The sequence below is a fragment of the Coregonus clupeaformis genome, chromosome 24, assembly GCF_020615455.1.
Source record: "Coregonus clupeaformis isolate EN_2021a chromosome 24, ASM2061545v1, whole genome shotgun sequence".
NCBI lineage: Eukaryota > Metazoa > Chordata > Actinopteri > Salmoniformes > Salmonidae > Coregonus > Coregonus clupeaformis.
The window spans coordinates 15,052,425-15,059,541 of NC_059215.1; positions in this window are offsets into that span (position 1 = coordinate 15,052,425).

The window sequence follows — 7,117 nt, forward strand, 5'->3', positions numbered from 1 at the left end:
GGAAGTTAAGGATAATGACAGTCATGACTAGTAATGACAATAAGGATGAGTAATGACTAGTGATGGCAGTAATGATTAGTAATGACTAGTAATGACAGTAATGAGTAGTAATGAAACTAATGACAGTAATGACTAGTAATGACTAGTAACGACTAGCAATGATGGTAATGATTAGTAATGAAACTAATGACAGTAATGACTAGTAATGACTAGTAATGACTAGTAATGACTAGCAATGACGGTAATGATTAGTAATGACAGTAAGGACAGTAATGACAGTAATGACTAGTAATGACAGTAAGGACAGTAATGACAGTAATGACTAGTAATGACAGTAATGACTAGTAACGAGAGTAATGAGAGTAATGACTAGTATGTCACGCCCTGGCTCGGGGGACTCTTAAATGTTGAGCCAGGGTGTGGAATTTCTGTTACATTTTCTATGTTTTCGTTCTAGATCGTTTAGATCTATGTTGGCCAAGGTGGTTCCCAATCAGAGGCAGCTGTAGCTCGTTGTCTCTGATTGGGGACCATACTTAGGCAGCCTGTTTTCACTAGTTTATGGTGGGATCTTGATCCGTTTGGTTTGGTGTGTATAACCTAGGACTTCACGTATCGTTTGGTTTGTTGTTTTGTTTCGTGTGCAGTACGGTTAATAAAATGTATGCTTATCACGCTGCGCCTTGGTCTGTGTCTTCAGTAAACGATCGTGACAGAAGATCCCACCCTCAGAGGACCAAGCAGCGTGTCCAGGAACGGACAGCCTGGACTTGGGAGGAGATCCTGGACGGGAATGGATCCTGGACTTGGGAAGAGATCCAGGCCGGAATGGATCGCCGTCCTTGGGAGGAGACTGTGGAGGCGCGCTACAGAGAGGAGCAGCGGCAACGCAGAGGGTACCGGCCGAGGAGGAAGCCCGAGAGACAGCCCCAAGATTTTTTTTTGGGGGGGGCTAAAAGGGTGGTTGGCGGAGCCTAGAGGTAGAGCAGAGCCAACTCCCCGTACTCAGGCTAGGGAGCGTGAGACTGGGCAGGCTCCGTGTTATGCGGAGCCACGTACTGTGCCGCGAGTGTTCCGGCACAGTCCTGTACGTCCTGTGCTAGCACCACGCACGTGTCGTGCTAAGGTGGGCATGCAGCCAGGACGGAGTGTGCCAGCTCAACGCTCGTGGCCTCCAGTACCCCTCCTCGGTCCCGGATATCCTGCGCCAGTGCCACGTGCTGTAGCGCCAGTACGAGTGCACAGCCCTGTACGTCCTGTGCTGATGCCTCACACATATTGTGTGGAGATAGGCATTCAGCCAGGACGGGTTGTGTCAGCTCTCCGCTCCAGACCTCCAGTCCGCCTCCACAGTCCGGCCCGGCCTGTTCCTGTCCCTCGCACCAAGCCAGTGGTGCGCGTCGCCAGCCCGGTCCGGCCTGTTCCTGTCCCTCGCACCAAGCCAGTGGTGCGCGTCGTCAGCCCGGTCCAGCCCGATCCTGCTCCCCGCACCAAACCAGTGGTGCGCGTCGTCCGCCCGGTCCGGCCCGTTCTTGCTCCCCGCACCAAGCCAGTGGTGCGTGTGTCCAGTCCGGCACGGCCCGTGCCCGTTCAGCTGTTCCACTCCGGAGCCTGAGCAATCCGCTCCACCGGTGTCCAGTCCAGCTCCGGCCAGCGGGGCCAGACCAGACCAGGGGCGCAACGTGGGGGGGGTAGAGAGAGAGTGGTGGTCACGCCCGGAGCCGGATCCGCCTCCAAGGCGGAATGCCCACCCGGCCCCTACCCTCTTGTGTTTGTGTGGCGCGGCCGCAGTCCGCGCCTTTGGGGGGTACTGTCACGCCCTGGCTCTGGGGACTCTTAAATGTTGAGCCAGGATGTGGAATTTCTGTCACATTTTCTATGTTTTCGTACTAGATCATTTAGATCTATGTTGGCCAGGGTGGTTCCCAATCAGAGGAAGCTGTAGCTCGTTGTCTCTGATTGGGGACCATACTTAGGCAGCCTGTTTTCACTAGTTTATGGTGGGATCTTGTTCCGTTTGGTTTGGTGTGTATAACCTAGGACTTCACGTATCGTTTGGTTTGTTGTTTTGTTTCGTGTGCAGTACGGTTAATAAAATGTACGCTTTTCACGCTGCGCCTTGGTTTGTGTCTTCAGTAAACGATCGTGACATAGTATCAGTAATGGCAGTAATGAGTAATGACTACTAATGACAATAATGACTAGTAATTACTAGTAATGACAGTAATGACTAGTAATGACAGTAATGATTAGTAATGACTCTAATGACAGTAATGAGTAATGACTAGTATGACTAGTAATGACAGTAATGATTAAATGACACACAATTAATTTTCTCCTTTCCCCCTCTGATAACCTGGTGGCGAATCGCATCTCTGCATGTCTGGCAGACATATCAGTGTGGATGACGGATCACCACCTCAAGCTGAACCTCGGCAAGACGGAGCTGCTCTTCCTCCCAGGGAAGGACTGCCCGTTCCATGATCTCGCCATCACGGTTGACAACTCCATTGTGTCCTCCTCCCAGAGTGCAAAGAACCTTGGCGTGACCCTGGACAACACCCTGTCGTTCTCCGCTAACATCAAGGCGGTGACCCGATCCTGTAGGTTCATGCTCTACAACATTCGCAGAGTACGACCCTACCTTACACAGAAAGCGACACAGGTCCTAATCCAGGCACTTGTCATCTCCCGTCTGGATTACTGCAACTCGCTGTTGGCTGGGCTCCCTGCCTGTGCCATTAAACCCCTACAACTTATCCAGAACGTTGCAGCCCGTTGCAACCCTACTTCTTTAAGGAATACCTGGAATAGTATAAAAGTAATCCTTCTACCCCCCCATAAAAAAATAAAAAAATAAAAAACAAGTGGTTGTCCCACTGGCTATCATAAATTGAATGCACCAATTTCTAAGTCGCTCTGGATAAGAGCGTCTGCTAAATGACTTAAATGTAAATGTAAATGTAATGACTAGTAATGATTAATAATGACTAATAATGACAGTAATTACAATAATGACCAGTAATGACAGTAATGATTAGTAATGACAATAATGACTAGTAATGACAGTAATGACGAGTAATGACACTAATGACTGTAATAGCAGTAATGACAGTAATAAGTAATGACTAATATTGACAGTAATGAGTAATGACTAGTAATGACAGTAATAAGATAATTATTGTACCAGAGCTTTCCTTTCCAAGGAATGACTAGCTATAGCTTCTAATCAGAGGAAGAAAGTCAGTGGACTAAGGAACTATATATTTTTAAAGAATTCTTAGTTTCTAACCTAACAAAGAGAGTGGATGTAAGACAATGCTGTTTCCCTCATAGGAGTGTGTCAAACACTGACTCACTGGTTCATGGTCAGTCTAACCCTGGCAGTGGTCAACATTGTGTGATACGAGTCAATATTAATAATACAGTATTGTGTTTCAACCCTATCAATGCTGAGGTCATGGCTTCCATTCCCACAGGGATGAAACAAAAAATGTATGCATTCATGTCTGAGAAAAGAACCCTCTCTTCTGCTGGCTCTCAGTCCACCCTTCAACAACCCTATCTACTGCTGGCTCTCAGTCCACCCTTCAACAACCCTATCTACTGAGGGGAACGGCACCTCTGTACCTTCAGGCTCTGATCAGTCCCTACACCCAAACGAGGGCATTGCGTTCATCCACCTCTGGCCTGCTGGCTCCCCTTCCTCTGCGGAAGGATAGTTCCCGCTCAGCCCAGTCAAAACTGTTCGCTGCTCTGGCACCCCAATGGTGGAACAAGCTCCCTCACGACGCCAGGACAGCGGAGTCACTCACCACCTTCCGGAGACATTTGAAACCCCACCTCTTTAAGGAATACCTGGGATAGGATAAAGGAATCCTTCCCCCCCAATTGTAAAGTGGTTATCCCACTGGCTATAGGGTGAACGCACCAATTTGTGAGTCGCTCTGGCTAAGAGCGTCTGCTAAATGACGTTAATGTGCCCTTGAGCAAGGCACTTAACCCTAATTGCTCCTGTAAGTCGCTCTGGATAAGAGCGTCTGCTAAATGACTAAAATGTAAATGTAAATGTACTGCTGTCTCTCAGTCCACCCTTCAACAACCCCTCTACTTCTGGCTCTCAGCCCACCCTTCAACAACCCCTCTACTTCTGGCTCTCAGTCCACCCTTCAACAACCCTTCTACTTCTGTCTCTCAGTCCACCCTTCAACAACCCCTCTACTTCTGGCTCTCAGTCCACCCTTCAACAACCCCTTTACTTCTGGCTCTCAGTCCACCATTCAACAACCCTTCTACTTCTGTCTCTCAGTCCACCCTTCAACAACCCCTCTACTTCTGGATCTCAGTCCACCCTTCAACAACCCTTCTACTTCTGTCTCTCAGTCCACCCTTCAACAACCCCTCTACTTCTGTCTCTCAGTCCACCCTTCAACAACCCCTCTACTTCTGGATCTCAGTCCACCCGTCAACAACCCTCTCCACTGCTGGCTCTCAGTCCACCCTTCAACAACCCCTCTACTTCTGGCTCTCAGTCCACCCTTCAACAACCCCTCTACTTCTGGCTCTCAGTCCACCCTTCAACAACGAGGCAGTAGGTTTATCCCGTGTGTGTGTGTGTGTGTGTGGCTTGCCCTTTGTCCCCGTGCCACGACAGATGTCCTCCTTCTGCTAGCCCATAACGATGACATCACCATGTTCCTGTCTCTGAAGCTGAGATTTGAGTCACACTAGAGTGGAATGTGGTGGGGTTTCGTCCCAAATGGAACCCTATTCCCTATGTAGTGCACTACTTTTGACCAGGGTCCATAGAGCTCTGGTAGTCGCGTTACAGGGAATAGGTGTGCCATTTGGGACGTAACCGTGGAGAACTGGCCTGGACAGTGGCAGGAAATACAGTAACACAGCCACACAATGGCCTAGCGTCCACCATCCACCCCACCTCAGACTGACCCATTACTATGCAGCTGGCTACCCTGCTGGCAGTAAGCCTCTCCTCTTGCCTTGGTCAATCAGTGATACTCCCCATATCCTCATCCTCTAAATGTCCAGAGAGATTGGAGAAAAAAACAGCACTCTGCAAAAGAATTGATTACTGCACACTAGAGAAAAGATCCATCAAAGTGTTTTGGACATTCAATTGTTACAGCATCTAGAACAAGACACTGCTGTGACAGTAGCAGTGCCTGGGTAAAATCACTGGAGAAGCCAAGCCAGGAAAGAAAAGCCAATTTACAACCTATATATTGTTATAATTGCGTTGTTTGCTCTATAACCTGTTAGTTCATATGCCTTGACACAGTGATATAAAGGCCTAAAGGCCGAGACAATAAGAAGACACAGTATAGAATAAATTCAACCACACCTTTGTTTCATCACAAAACCGAAATGTGTGTACATTTCTCCTCCATCACACATTTTTTTTGAGGAACAGTTACATTTCAATATAGGCTGCTGAACTGCAAAGGCCAGATAATAATGCAATAAAAAAATAAGATATTGTTTTTTGAAAAATACACGGTTCAATTTACTAAAACAACTGAAACCTCTATTAGGAAATCTGACAGAGATCTTGGTCTTGAGCTCTTCCATGATGTCCGATGACATCAGTGCTGCTGACAAGCGTGGCGCATTGACAACTCTTTAGGTGCTTAGCGGAACGTTCCACTTTGAATATCCCACGAGTACTAAGCCGGCAAGCCATTCTAAGGTAGAGCCTCTACTGGGTATAACATTGACCTATACGGTGTAATGCAACGTTACTTTTAATGGTAGTAACGCTGTAACTTTAACAAGTTATTTTTGTGTATTTTTACCCCCAATTTTGATCTTGTCTCGTCGCTGCCACTCCCCAATGGGCTCGGGACAGGCGAAGGTGGAGTCATGCGTCCTCCAAAAACCATGACCCGCCAAACAGAGTTTCTTAACACCCGCCTGCTTAACCCGGAAGCCAGCTGCACCAACGTGTCGGAGGAAACACCGCTCAACTGACGACCGAAGTCAGCCTCTAGGCGCCCGGCCCGCCACAAGGAGTCGCTAGAGCGCGATGAGCCAAGTAAAGCACCCCCTGGCCAAACCCTCGCCTAACCCGGACGACACTGGGCCAATTGTGCGCCGCCCTATGGGACTCCCGGTCACGGCCGGTTGTGACACAGCCTGGGATTGAACCCGGGTCTGGTTGTGACGCCTCAAGCACTGCGATGCAGTGCCTTAGACCGCTGTGCCACTTGGGAGGCCCATGATGAGTTACTTTTAAAAGTAACGTTCCCCAACACTGGTGAAATAACTATTTTGTCCAATCAACGTAAGCTAATGATGTGATGTGACGTGGCTGTTCTTGGTAGCCTACTGATTTCTCTGTGTGTGCGTGCAAGTAGAAAAAACATGTTGACTTACCCTACGCCAATGCCATCTTCCTCTTTTATGTTGCCTAAACGGTCTGTGACTCTGTCATACAGTACATGCTTTTAGTTTTTGTTGTCCCAGGCTACCTGGATAAAATACTTGCTTGCTAGCCTAATTTCCATTCATGGGCAATGATACGCCAGGCCAGCTAGTTAGCATTAGCCTACTACATCTAGCTACATGTTGAACCTACATCCTCTCAGGCCAGGGACACAATGTACGAATCTCTATCTCCATTCACGGCTAATTTAGGAAATTGATGATTTTAGCTAGCTAGCTAGCCACCGGAGTACAACGACACAACAAGATGCAACAATTAAAGATTATTTCTGTCAATGACGTTTGGCTTCTGATGTAATGTGATTGGTGTGAAGCCAAATCCAAACTGGCTTCCCTTGAGACAGTTTTTTTGGTACTCCAGGACCATTCACAGCTGAGCTCACTCAGTTTAGCTCAACGCTGATTGGCTATTATTTTATTTAAAAAATTATCAAGGGAGGCCTTGCCCCTGAGCAAGGCAGTTAGCCCACTGTTCCCCCGGGCGCCGATGACGTGGATGTCGATTAACCCTCCCATTATGTTGCGGGTCAGTTTGACCTATTTCTATGTGTTGTGGAATGTCTGTGTAGATTTTGTATACAAACATGATGTTGTGGGTCATTTTGACCCGGAGGCTTTCATGTGTATAGATATTTGCACAGGTCCAAAACAAACA